Below are 14,343 nucleotides of genomic sequence, written 5' to 3'. Positions count from 1 at the left end.
AGAATCATTTGGAGATGATCAGGCCGGCGCACATGTTTTCCGGCTCGGAAACACTTCGGAACTTCTAGGTGCAGCCTGCGAAGGATAGTAGACGCAGTTTAAGCGTGTTCTCCAGTGTCGTCCACTGCTGATGCGAGCGAGTGCCGGCGGATCGCTGAAGTGGTGCTTTTAAATGCTGCGCCTGGGGGCCTGGCCTGCGCTGACCACTCTATGCGCAGAATCCCTGGAGATGATCAGGCCGGCGCGCTTGTTTTTGGCTTGGAAATACTTCGGAACTTCTAGGTGCAGGCTGCAAAGGATAGTAGACGCAGTTTAAGGATGTTTTCCTGTGTCGTCTACTGCTGCTGCGTGCGTGTGCCGGCGGATTGCTGACGTGCTGGTTTTAAATGCTGTGCCTGGTAGCCTGGCCTGCGCAGACCACTCGATGAGCAGACTCCCTGGGAGATGATCAGGCCTGGCACTTTTTTTGGCTAGGGTATACTTCAGAACTTCTAAGTGCAGCCTGCGAATGATAGTAGACGCAGTTTAAGGATGTTCTCCAGTGTCGTCCACTGCTGCTGCGTGCGAGTGCCGGCGGATCGCTGACGTGCTGCTTTTAAATGCTGCGCCTGGAAGCCTGTCCTGCTCAGACCACTCGATGCGCAGAATCCCTTGGAGATGAACAGGCCGGGTACTTGTTTTTGGCTTGGAAATACCTCGGAACTTCTATGTGCAGCCTGAGAAGGATAGTAGACACAGTTTAAGCGTGTTCTCCAGTGGCGTCTACTGCTGCTGCGTGCGTGTGCCGGCGGATCGCTGACGTGCTGCTTTTAAGTGCTGCGCCTGGGGCCTTTCCTGCGCAGACCACTTGATGAGCAGAATTCCTGGGCGATAATCCGGCCGGGCACTTGTTTTTGGCTTGGACATACATCGGAACTTCTAGGTGCAGCCTGCGAATGATAGTAGACGCAGTTTAAGCGTGTTCTTCAGTGTCGTCTACTGCTGCGGCGTGCGTGTGCCGGCGGGTTGCTGACGTGCTGCTTATAAATGCTGCGCCTGGAAGAATGGCCTGCGCAGTCCAGTTAATGAGCAGAATCCCTGGGAGATGATCAGGCCGGGCACTTGTTTTTGGCTCGGATATACTTCAGAACTTCTAGGTGCAGCCTGCGAAGGATTGTAGGCGCAGTTTAAGCGTGTTCTCCAATGTCGTCCACTGCTGCTGCGTGCGAGAGCCGGCGTGTCGCTGACGTGCTGCTTTTAAATGCTGCGCCTCGGGGCCTGGCCAGCGCAGACCACTCGATGCGCAGAAACCCTTGTAGATGATCAGGCCGGCGCACTTGTTTTTCGGTTTGGAAATACTTAGGAACTTCTAGGTGCAGCCTGCGAAGGATAGTAGACGCAGTTTAACCGTGTTCTCTAGTGTCGTCCACTGCTGCTGCGTGCGAGTGCCGGCGGGTCGCTGACGCGCTGCTTTGAAATGCTACGCCTGGGGGCCTGGCCTGCGCAGACCACTCGATGCGCAGAATCATTTGGAGATGATCAGGCCGGCGCACATGTTTTCCGGCTTGGAAACACTTCGGAACTTCTATGTGCAGCCTGCGAAGGATAGTAGATGCAGTTTAAGCGTGTTCTCCAGTGTCGTCCACTGCTGCTGCGTGCGAGTGCCGGCGGATCGCTGAAGTGGTGCTTTTAAATGCTGTGCCTGGTAGCCTGGCCTGCGCAGACCACTCGATGAGCAGACTCCCTGGGAGATGATCAGGCCGGGCACTTTTTTTGGCTAGGATATACTTCAGAACTTCTAAGTGCAGCCTGCGAATGATAGTAGACACAGTTTAAGGATGTTCTCCAGTGTCGTCCACTGCTGCGGCGTGCGAGTGCCGGCGGATCGCTGACGTGCTGCTTTTAAATGCTGCGCCTGGAAGCCTGTCCTGCGCAGACCACTGGATGCGCAGAATCCCTTGGAGATGATCAGGCCGGGTACTTGTTTTTGGCTTAGAAATACTTCGGAACTCCTATGTGCAGCCTGAGAAGGATAGTAGACACAGTTTAAGCGTGTTCTCCAGTAGCGTCTACTGCTGCTGCGTGCGTGTGCCGGCGGATCGCTGACGTGCTGCTTTTAAGTGCTGCGCCTGGGGCCTTGCCTGCGCAGACCACTTGATGAGCAGAATTCCTGGGCGATGATCCGGCCGGGCACTTGTTTTTGGCTTGGACATACTTCGGAACTTCTAGGTGCAGCCTGCGAATGATAGTAGACGCAGTTTAAGCGTGATCTTCAGTGTCGTGTACTGCTGCTGCGTGCTAGTGCCGGAGGATTGCTGATGTGCTGCTTTTAAATTCTGCGCCTGGAAGCCTGGCCTGCGCAGACCACTCCATGCGCAGAATCCCTTGGAGATGATCAGGCCGGCGCACTTGTTTTTCGGTTTGGAAATACTTAGGAACTTCTAGGTGCAGCCTGCGAAGGATAGTAGACGCAGTTTAACCGTGTTCTGTAGTGTCGTCCACTGCTGCTGCGTGCGAGTGCCGGCGGGTCGCTGACGCGCTGCTTTAAAATGCTGCGCATGGGGGCCTGGCCTGCGCAGACCATTCCATGCGCAGAATCCTTGGGTGATGATCACGCCGGCGCACATGTCTTCCGGCTTGGAAACACTTCGGAACTTCTATGTGCAGCCTGCGAAGAATAGTAGACGCAGTTTAAGCGTGTTCTCCAGTGTCGTCCACTGCTGCTGCGTGAGAGTGCCGGCGGATCGCTGAAGTGGTGCTTTTAAATGCTGCGCCTGGGGCCTTGCCTGCGCAGACCACTCTATGCGCAGAATCCCTGGAGATGATCAGGCCGGCGCACTTGTTTTTTGCTTGGAAATACTTCGGAACTTCTAAGTGCAGCCTGCGAAGGATAGAAGACGCAGTTTGAGGGTGTTCTCCTGTGTCATCTACTGCTGCTACGTGCGTGTGCCGGCGGATTGCTGAAGTGGTGCTTTTAAATGCTGCACCTGGGGGCCTGGCCTGCGCAGACCACTCTTTGCGCAGAATCCCTGGAGATGATCAGGCCGGGCACTTGTTTTTGGCTTGGAAATACTTCATAACTTCTAATTGCAGCCTGCGAATGATAGTAGACGCAGTTTAAGCGTGTTCTCCAGTGTCGTCCACTGCTGATGCATGCGAGTTCCGGCGGATCGCTGAAGTGCTGCTTTTAAATGATGCGCCTCTGGGCCTGGCCTGCGCAGACCACTCGATGCGCAGAATCATTTGGAGATGATCAGGCCGGCGCACATGTTTTCCGGCTTGGAAATACTTCGGAACTTCTATGTGCAGGCTGCAAAGGATAGTAGACGCAGTTTAAGGATGTTCTCCTGTGTCGTCTACTGCTGCTGCGTGCGTGTTCCGGCGGATTGCTGACGTGCTGGTTTTAAATGCTGTGCCTGGTAGCCTGGCCTGCGCAGACCACTCGATGAGCAGACTCCCTGGGAGATGACCAGGCCGGGCACTTTTTTTGGCTAGGATATACTTCAGAACTTCTAAGTGCAGCCTGCGAATGATAGTAGACGCAGTTTAAGGATGTTCTCCAGTGTCGTCCACTGCTGCGGCGTGCGAGTGCCGGCGGATAGCTGACGTGCTGCTTTTAAATGCTGCGCCTGGAAGCCTGTCCTGCGCAGACCACTCGATGCGCAGAATCCCTTGGAGATGATCAGGCCGGGTACATGTTTTTGGCTTAGAAATACTTCGGAACTCCTATGTGCAGCCTGAGTAGGATAGTAGACACAGTTTAAGCGTGTTCTCCAGTAGCGTCTACTGCTGCTGCGTGCGTGTGCCGGCGGATGGCTGACGTGCTGCTTTTAAGTGCTGCGCCTGGGAGCGTGGCCTGCGCAGACCACTCGATGAGCAGAATCTCTGGCAGATGATCAGGCCGGGCACTTGTTTATGGCTTGGAAATACTTCGGAACTTCTAGGCGCAGCCTGCGAATGATAGTAGACGCAGTTTAAGCGTGATCTTCAGTGTCGTGTACTGCTGCTGCGTGCGAGTGCCGGAGGATTGCTGATGTGCTGCTTTTAAATTCTGCGCCTGGAAGCCTGGCTTGCGCAGACCACTCGATGAGCAGAATCTCTGGGAGATGATCAGGCCGGGCAATTGTTTTTGGATTGGATATACTTCAGAACTCCTAGGTGCAGCCTGCGAATGATAGTATACGAAGTTTAAGCGTGTTGTCCAGTGACGTCCACTGCTGATGCGTGCGAGTGCCGGTGGATTGCTGAAGTGCTGCTTTTAAATGCTGCACCTGGGGGCCTGGCCTGCGCAGACAACTCGATGCGCAGAATCCCTTGGAGATGATCAGGCCGGGCACTTGTTTTTCGGCTTGGAAATACCTCGGAACTTCTAGGTGCAGCCTGCGAAGGATAGTAGACGCAGTTTAACCGTGTTCTCTAGTGTCGTCCACTGCTGCTGCGTGCGAGTGCCGGCGGATCGCTGACGTGCTGCTTTTAAATGCTGCGCCTAGGGGGCCTGGCCTGCGCAGACCACTCTATGCGCAGAATCCCTGGAGATCATCAGGCCGGCGCACTTGTTTTTGGCTTGGAAATACTTCTTAACTTCTAGGTGCAGCCTGCGATGGATTGACGCAGTTTAAGGGTGTTCTCCAGTGTCGTCCACCGCGGCTGCGCGCGAGTTTCGGCGGATCGCTGACGTGCTGGTTTTAAATGCTGCGCCTCGGGGCCTGGCCTGCGCAGTCCACTCTATGCGCAGAATTCCTGGTGATGGTCACGCCGGCGCAGTTGTTTTTGCCTTGGAAATACTTCGGAACTTCTAGGTGCAGCCTGCGAAGGATAGTAGACGCAGTTTAAGGGTATTCTCCAGTGTCGCCCACTGCTGCTACGTGCGAGTGCCGGTGGATCGCTGAAGTTGTGCTTTTAAATGCTGCGCCTGGGGGCCTGGCCTGCGCGGCCACTCTATGCGCAGAATCAATGGAGATGATGAGGCCGGCGCACTTGTTTTTGGCTTGGAAATACTTTGTTACTTCTAGGTGCAGCCTGCGAAGGATAGTAGACGCAGTTTAAATGTGTTCTCCAGTATCGTCCACTGCTGCTACGTGCGAGTGCCGGCGGATCGCTGAAGTGGTGCTTTTAAATGCTGCGCCTGGGAGCCTGGCCTGCGCAGACCACTCTATGCACAGAATCGCTGGAGATGATCAGGCCGGCGCACTTGTTTTTGGCTTGGAAATACTTCGTAACTTCTAGGTGCAGCCTGCGAAGGATAGTAGACGCAGTGTAAAGGTGTTCTTCAGTATCGTCCACTGCAGCTACGTGCGAGTGCCGCCGGATCGCTGAAGTGGTGCTTTTAAATGCTGCGCCTCGGGGCCTGGCCAGCGCAGACCACTCTATGCGCAGAATTCCTTGGAGATGATCAGGCCGGCGTTTTTGTTTTTCGGTTTGGAAATACTTCAGAACTTCTAGGCACAGCCTGCGAATGATAGTAGACGCAGTTTAAGCGTGTTCTCCAGTGACGTCTACTGCTGATGTGTGCGAGTGCCGGCGGATCGCTGAAGTGCTGCTTTTAAATGATGCGCCTCTAGGCCTGGCCTGCGCAGACCACTCGATAAACAGAATTCCTGTAAGATGGTCCGGCCAGCGCACTTTGTTTTGGCTGGGAAATATGTTGTATCCCGTACCGTTGGGGAACTGCCCGGTCCGACTGCCCGGAGCAGCCGGAGCACCACCACGTCAAGCACCCGCCACGTACATACTTCGACCAACTCCCCTTTATTCCAGTTCAATGATGAATATATATACAGATGTGCGAGTCAGCTGACCAGATAGGGCGCATGCCTAGCGCCACCTAGTTTATACAAACATAACTACAGAATACAATACCACATTATTCCCCCTCAAAAGAGTTAGCAACTAACACTGGAAAAACACAATAAACACTCAATGTCTTTCATAGTCTTTAAACCACACTGGTGGTCTTCTTTGTCTCGTCGAATGCCTCAGTCCTGGAACGTCCCTTTCAACTGGCGTCTGAACAGATGGCTGCTGGGGTGGGTCGTGGTTCTCCTGCTGTGGTTCGCCAAGTGGTTTTGCTGATTCAGGCGAACAACTTTTCGGAACTGTAGGTGGTGGAACTGGTTGGGGGCAAGGTACCAGCCGACTCCGATTCCATGTGCGGCCATCATTGAGCTTGTAGGTATCTTGACCACATTGGTCCACAATGGTGAATGGACTCGAGTAGCTCAGAGCGCCCTTAGGCACGTGACCAGGCAACTTGACTCTCACCGGTTGACCTGTTGTTAATGGAGAGTCCTTTGCAGCTCGTCGACGGTCAGTGTAAGTCTTACTTGCTTGTTGCCTTTGTGCTACTCTGCTGTGGATGGACTTCATCGCTGCCTGCGGATCTTGAAAAAACTCTTTACCTGGCGCTCCTACAAGATCAAGTTTTGTTCTGGGATGACGGCCGTGAAGAAGGACGGAAGGCTTCACTCCTGTGGTCGCATGCGGTGTGAAACGGTAGACTCCCAGGTATTCGGTGATAGCTTCCTTCAAAGGCCGATGTTCTTGTGCGCAGACTTGAACGTACTCTTTGAGTACTCGATTAAACCTCTCTACCTGCCCGTTAGCTTGCGGATGATAGACTGCCGAATACGTATGAGCGATGCCACGTTCTTTGAGGAAACTGTCAAACTCCAAGGCTGTAAACTGAGCACCATGATCACTCACAATCTCGTCTGGATATCCTTCCCTGCTGAAGATGCTTCGCAGAAAGGAGATGACTGTTGCAGTTGTCACCCTTGCTGAGAAACAAACCTCAGGCCACTTGCTGTAGTAATCGATGGCTGTAATGGCAAAACGGCAATCTGCCGGCACTTCGGAAAAAGGGCCCACAATATCGATGCCTAGCTTCTGCCATGGTGCAGATGGGAATGCAACTGGCTGCAGAGGTGGTGTCACGGGTTTTGCAGACTTGTCAACAGATTGGCATACCGCGCAGGATGCAATGAATTGTTCTACTTGCTTGCACATAGCAGGCCACCAGTATTGCTCACGTAGTCGCTGCTTTGTCCTCGTTATTCCCGGATGAGACTCGTGGGCTGCGTCAAGAAGCCGTGCTACGAGGGACGAAGGTACTACAAATTTGTCACCACGAAGCAGGAGGTCTCCAACGACTGAGAGCTCAGTTTGCACCCGGTAGAACGGAACTGCTTCGGCAGGCAACATCTTCACTGCGGGCCATGCCGATGTCACCCACTTTATAACCTGCTGCAGCAACGGGTCCTGCATCGTTTCAATGACAAACTCTTCATGAGTAATGCATGTTGAGACAACACAAACAGTCTCTTCTTCCTCTTCCTCCACACGACCTGGAAGGGGCATCCTTGAAAGAGCATCAGCAACAGTATTCTTGTCACCCTTGTGAAATTCAATCGTGAAGTTGTATGCCAACAGCCTGGCGTGCCACCTCGCAATCCGGAACGGTCGGCGACCTACTCCCTTTGTACTAAGGAGTGTGACCAGAGCCTGGTGATCGGTGCGTAATATGAATGAACGACCCCAAAGGTACACTCTCCAATATTCGCATGCCCACAAGCAAGCAAGGGCTTCCAATTCCCCTACAGAATACTTCTGTTCCTGTGAAGTAAGCCTGCGAGAAGCAAAAGCAATCGTCACCAGTTCATCATTCCTTGTCTGTTGCAACACTGCTCCCAAGCCAATGGATGAGGCATCCGTAGTGACAATAATGTCACCCGCAGGATCAAATAGCTGTAAACATCTTGTGGCCAGGGAACATTTCAGTTGCTCGACACAAGCTTGTCTTGCAGGGTTCCATGTGAATGTGGCATTCTTACGTAGCAACTCTCGAAGAGGCTCGACAACCACCGCATAGTCAGGTATAAATTTGGCGTAGTAGCCTACCATGCCCAAGAATGAGCGCAGAGTACCGACATTTGTTGGGGCTGGCACAGCCTTGATGGCGTCAATGTTACTTTGTAAAGGGCGTATTCCCTTGTGACTGATCCTGTGACCAAGGAAGTCGACTTCTTGCACATTAAAAATGCATTTGTCATTCAACTTCAATCCAGCCTTTGCAATCAAGTGCAAAACTTGTTTCAAATTCTTGAAGTGCTCTTCACGTGTGCTTCCGTACACAATGACATCATCTATGTAGCACAAAGTGTTTTTGCAGTTCTGCAAAATAGTGGCCATCATTTTCTGAAACGCAGACGGTGCTGATGCAAGACCGAAACAGACGCGCTTGAATCTGTACAGTCCACTATCGGTTATGAAGGTAGTCAGTTCCCTGCTTTCAGGGCTTAGCAGAACTTGGTGATATGCAGCTGCTAAATCAATCTTTGAAAAGTAATTTGCGCCATGAAGTTTGTGCAATATTTCTTCCGTGTGCGGCAGTGGAAATTTGTCAACGACAATCGCTTTGTTTGGTTCGCGCAGATCGACACAAATTCTTATCTTGCCGTTTTTCTTTGCTACTACTACGATTGGAGACACCCATTCAGACGTGTCAATCTTTTCTATGACATCTTCTTGCTCAAGGCGCTGCAGCTCTTCGCGTACTCGGTCTCGCATTGAAAATGGCAAACGCCGCAACTTAGCAACAACAGGCGTGATTCCTTCTCTTATCTTGACCTTATGGACAAAATTTGTTGCAAGCCCTAACTTGCCATCAAACAAGTGCGGAAACTGGCAAAACAGTTCACGGTCAAGGCCTTCTGGCGCTTGCGTAATATGGGTGCATTGCAATGACGTACCGTTGATTTGCAGACGCAGCGTTTCGACAGCGTCGATGCCGAGAATGTCAGTACCGTCCTTGACGACGTAGAAGAGAATGTCGGCCTGCCGATCCTGGAAGATGACTGGCGCCGTGAAACACCCCTCGATGGTTATTCTGCGGCGAGAGAAATCGTAGAGTGACGCTGATGTTGGCTGCAAAGGGAAGCGTTTCAACCTTGAATACGTGGCGTTCGACAGAATGGAGACAGCAGAACCCGTGTCTACGAGGAAACGTATAGGAACATCTTGTACGAAGACTTCTGTGTGTATCCCTCCTTTGCACTGCCGGTCGAGAAGCAACACGTTGAGATCGCCGGATGCACTGCAGGTGTCGACTTCTCGGACAGCAAGGGCCCTTTCGTCAGGCATGCCGCTTCTACAGACACGCTGAAAATGTCCTCGTTTGCCACATTTGCTGCAAGTTTTACCCCGCGCCTTGCATGTCTTGGAATCTGCAAGATGCCCTGAAGACCCGCAACGGAAACAGGACTTCGGCTGCTGCGAACGCGGTAACTGCGTTTCTGAGCGGCATGGCATCCGATGTTTTTCGACCTTTTGAACGCTCGCAGCCGATGACTGCAGCTCAAGTGAGTATTTCGTGGCTTCTTCGATACTGTTTGCAATAGCCAGTGCGCGTTCAAGAGTGAGCGAAGTGCCTTCAAGCAGTAAGCGTTCCCGAAGAACAGGGTTGCACGTTTTCGCTACAAGTTGGTCACGAATAAAATCGTCAGCCTGCTTACCGAAGTCGCAACTTAATGCCAGCTCACGCAATGCCGTGACGAACGCTGTTGCAGTCTCCCCGGGCAGTTGGGTGCGTTGTCCGAACCGATGCCGCTCCACGACGACGTTCGTTTTAGAAGTGAAGTAAGCGTCCAACGTAGCCACCGCTGCATCGTACTCGTCGCTCGTACCGCTTCCTTCCTTTCCTTCTGTAGGCGGCGTCGACGATTTCTCCTCCGGCAACGCGTAGTACAAGCGTTGGCCTTCCACACCCAAACAGTGTAGCAGCAAAGCTTTACGGCGCGCAGGTGGGTGAGCGTCGCTCCCGGACGCCAGGAGATAGTTCTTGAAAAGGCGGTGCCACTGCGTCCAAGGAATGGCGGGCTTCCCGGGCGTCGGCAGGAACTCGGGCGGTTGATGCAGGCTCATTGCTTCCGCGTTCGGTTACTTCACCACTCGTCGCCAACTATTGTATCCCGTACCGTTGGGGAACTGCCCGGTCCGACTGCCCGGAGCAGCCGGAGCACCACCACGTCAAGCACCCGCCACGTACATACTTCGACCAACTCCCCTTTATTCCAGTTCAATGATGAATATATATACAGATGTGCGAGTCAGCTGACCAGATAGGGCGCATGCCTAGCGCCACCTAGTTTATACAAACATAACTACAGAATACAATACCACAAAATACTTAAGAACTTCTAGGTGCAGCCTGCGAAGGATAGTAGGCGCCGTTTAAGCGTGTTCTCCAGATTAGGCCACTGCTGCGGCGTGCGGGTCCCGGCGGATAGCTGACGTGCTGCCTTTAAATGCTGCGCCTGGGGGCCTGCCCTGTGCAGACCACTCGATGCGCAGAATCCCTTGGAGATGGTCAGGATGGCGCACTTGTTTTTCGGTTTGGAAATACTTCGGAACTTCTATGTGCAGCCTGCGAAGGATAGTAGACGCAGTTTAACCGTGTTCTCTAGTGTCGTCCACTGCTGCTGCGTGCGAGTGCCGGCGGGTCGCTGACGTGCTGCTTTTAAATGCTGCGCCTGGGGGCCTGGCCTGCGCAGACCACTCCATGCGCAGACTCCTTAGGAGATGATCAGGCCGGCGCACAAGTTTTCCGGCTTGGAAACACTTCGGAACTTCTAGGTGCAGCCTGCGAAGGATAGTAGACGCAGTTTAAGCGTGTCCTCCAGTGTCGTCCACTGCTGCTGCGTACGAGTGCCGGCGGATTGCTGAAGTGGTGCTTTTAAATGCTGCACCTGGGGGCCTGGCCTGCGCAGACCACTCTATGCGCAGAATCCCTGGAGATGATCAGGCCGGGCACTTGTTTTTGGCTTGGAAATACATCATAACTTCTAGGTGCAGCCTGCGAATGATAGTAGACGCAGTTTAAGCGTGTCCTTCAGTGTCGTCCAGTGCTGATGCGTGCGAGTTCCGGCGGATCGCTGAAGTGCTGCTTTTAAATGATGCGCCTCTGGGCCTGGCCTGCGCAGACCACTCGATGCGCAGAATCATTTGGAGATGATCAGGCCGGCGCACATGTTTTCCGGCTCGGAAACACTTCGGAACTTCAAGGTGCAGCCTGCGAAGGATAGTAGACGCAGTTTAAGCGTGTTCTCCAGTGTCGTCCACTGCTGATGCGAGCGAGTGCCGGCGGATCGCTGAAGTGGTGCTTTTAAATGCTGCGCCTGGGGGCCTGGCCTGCGCTGACCACTCTATGCGCAGAATCCCTGGAGATGATCAGGCCGGCGCGCTTGTTTTTGGCTTGGAAATACTTCGGAACTTCTAGGTGCAGGCTGCAAAGGATAGTAGACGCAGTTTAAGGATGTTTTCCTGTGTCGTCTACTGCTGCTGCGTGCGTGTGCCGGCGGATTGCTGACGTGCTGGTTTTAAATGCTGTGCCTGGTAGCCTGGCCAGCGCAGACCACTCGATGAGCAGACTCCCTGGGAGATGATCAGGCCTGGCACTTTTTTTGGCTAGGGTATACTTCAGAACTTCTAAGTGCAGCCTGCGAATGATAGTAGACGCAGTTTAAGGATGTTCTCCAGTGTCGTCCACTGCTGCTGCGTGCGAGTGCCGGCGGATCGCTGACGTGCTGCTTTTAAATGCTGCGCCTGGAAGCCTGTCCTGCGCAGACCACTCGATGCGCAGAATCCCTTGGAGATGATCAGGCCGGGTACTTGTTTTTGGCTTGGAAATACCTCGGAACTTCTATGTGCAGCCTGAGAAGGATAGTAGACACAGTTTAAGCGTGTTCTCCAGTGGCGTCTACTGCTGCTGCGTGCGTGTGCCGGCGGATCGCTGACGTGCTGCTTTTAAGTGCTGCGCCTGGGGCCTTTCCTGCGCAGACCACTTGATGAGCAGAATTCCTGGGCGATGATCCGGCCGGGCACTTGTTTTTGGCTTGGACATACATCGGAACTTCTAGGTGCAGCCTGCGAATGATAGTAGACGCAGTTTAAGCGTGTTCTTCAGTGTCGTCTACTGCTGCGGCGTGCGTGTGCCGGCGGGTTGCTGACGTGCTGCTTATAAATGCTGCGCCTGGAAGCCTGGCCTGCGCAGTCCAGTTAATGAGCAGAATCCCTGGGAGATGATCAGGCCGGGCACTTGTTTTTGGCTCGGATATACTTCAGAACTTCTAGATGCAGCCTGCGAATGATAGTAGACGCAGTTTAAGCGTGTTGCCCAGTGACGTCCACTGCTGATGCGTGCGAGTGCCGGCGGATCGCTGACGTGCTGCTTTTAAATGCTGCGCCTCGGGGCCTGGCCAGCGCAGACCACTCGATGCGCAGAAACCCTTGTAGATGATCAGGCCGGCGCAATTGTTTTTGGCCTGGAAATACTTCAGAACTTCTAGGTGCAGCCTGAGAAGGATTGTAGGCGCAGTTTAAGCGTGTTCTCCAATGTCGTCCACTGCTGCTGCGTGCGAGAGCCGGCGTGTCGCTGACGTGCTGCTTTAAACTGCTGCGCCTGGGGGCCTGGCCTGCGCAGACCACTCCATGCGCAGAATCCCTTGCAGATGATCATGCCGGCGCACTTGTTTTTCGGTTTGGAAATACTTAGGAACTTCTAGGTGCAGCCTGCGAAGGATAGTAGACGCAGTTTAACCGTGTTCTCTAGTGTCGTCCACTGCTGCTGCGTGCGAGTGCCGGCGGGTCGCTGACGCGCTGCTTTAAAATGCTGCGCCTGGGGGCCTGGCCTGCGCAGACCATTCCATGCGCAGAATCCTTGGGAGATGATCAGGCCGGCGCACATGTTTTCCGGCTTGGAAATACTTCAGAACTTCTATGTGCAGCCTGCGAATGATAGTAGACGCAGTTTAAGCGTGTTCTCCAGTGACGTCCACTGCTGATGCGTGCGAGTTCCGGCGGATCGCTGAAGTGCTGCTTTTAAATGATGCGCCTCTGGGCCTGGCCTGCGCAGACCACTCGATAATCAAAATTCTTGTAAGATGGTCAGGCCAGCGCACTTGTTTTTGGCTTAGAAATACTTCTGAACTTCTAGGTGCAGCCTGCGAAGGATATTAGGCTCAGTTTAAGCGTGTTCTCAAATGTCGTCCACTTCTGCTGCGTGCGAGTGCCGCCGGATCGCTGACGTGCTGTTTTTAAATGCTGCGCCTGGGGGCCTGGCCTGCGCAGACCACTCGATGCGCAGAATCCCTGGAGATGATCAGGCCGGCGCACTTGTTTTTGGCTTGGAAATACTTCGGAACTTCTAGGTGCAGCCTGCGAAGGATAGTAGGCGGCGTTTAAGGGTGTTCTCCTGTGTCGTCTTCTGCTGCTGCGTGCGTGTGCCGGCGCATCGCTGACGTGCTGCTTTTAAATGGTGCGCCTGGGGGCCTGGCCTGCGCAGACCACTCCATGCGCAGAATCCCTTGGAGATGATCAGGCAGGCGCACTTGTTTTTGGCTTGGAAATACTTCGGAACTTCTAGGTGCAGCCTGCGAAGAATAGTAGAGGCAGTTTAAGGGTGTTCTCCTGTGTCGTCTACTGCTGCTGCGTGCATGTGCCGGCGGATTGCTGAAGTGGTGCTTTTAAATGCTGCACCTGGGGGCCTGCCGGCGCAGACCACTCTATGCGCAGAATCCCTGGAGATGATCAGGCCGGCGCACTTGTTTTTGGCTTGGAAATACTTCGGAACTTCTAGGTGCAGCCTCCGAAGGATAGTAGACGCAGTTTAAGGGTGTTCTCCTGTGTCTTCTACTGCTGCTGCGTGCGTGTGCCGGCGGATCGCTGACGTGCTGCTTTTAAATGGTGCGCCTGGGGGCCTGGCTTGCGCAGACCACTCGATAAGCAAAATTCTTGTGAGATGGTCAGGCCGGCGCACTTGTTTTTGGCTTGGAAATACTTCTGAACTTCTAGGTGCAGCCTGCGAAGGATAGTAGGCGCAGTTTAAGCATGTTCTCCAATGTCGTCCACTGCTGCTGCGTGCGATAGCCGGCGGATCGCTGAAGTTGTGCTTTTAAATGCTGCGCCTGGGGGCCTGACCTGCGCGACCACTCTATGCGCAGAATCAATGGAGATGATCAGGCCGGCGCACTTGTTTTTGGCTTGGAAATACTTCGGAACTTCTAGGTGCAGCCTCCGAAGGATAGTAGACGCAGTTTAAGGGTGTTCTCCTGTGTCGTCTACTGCTGCTGCGTGCGTGTGCCTGTGGATCGCTGACGTGCTGCTTTTAAATGCTGCGCCTGGGGGCCTGGCTTGCGCAGACCACTCGATAAGCAAAATTCTGGTGAGATGGTCAGGCCGGCGCACTTGTTTTTGGCTTGGAAATACTTCAGAACTTCTAGGTGCAGCCTGCGAAGAATAGTAGAGGCAGTTTAAGGGTGTTCTCCTGTGTCGTCTACTGCTGCTGCGTGCGTGTGCCGGCGGATTGCTGAA

The sequence above is a fragment of the Amblyomma americanum genome, chromosome 6 (genome assembly GCF_052857255.1).
Source record: "Amblyomma americanum isolate KBUSLIRL-KWMA chromosome 6, ASM5285725v1, whole genome shotgun sequence".
Taxonomy (NCBI): domain Eukaryota; kingdom Metazoa; phylum Arthropoda; class Arachnida; order Ixodida; family Ixodidae; genus Amblyomma; species Amblyomma americanum.
Note: the sequence above shows the minus strand (reverse complement) of the source record.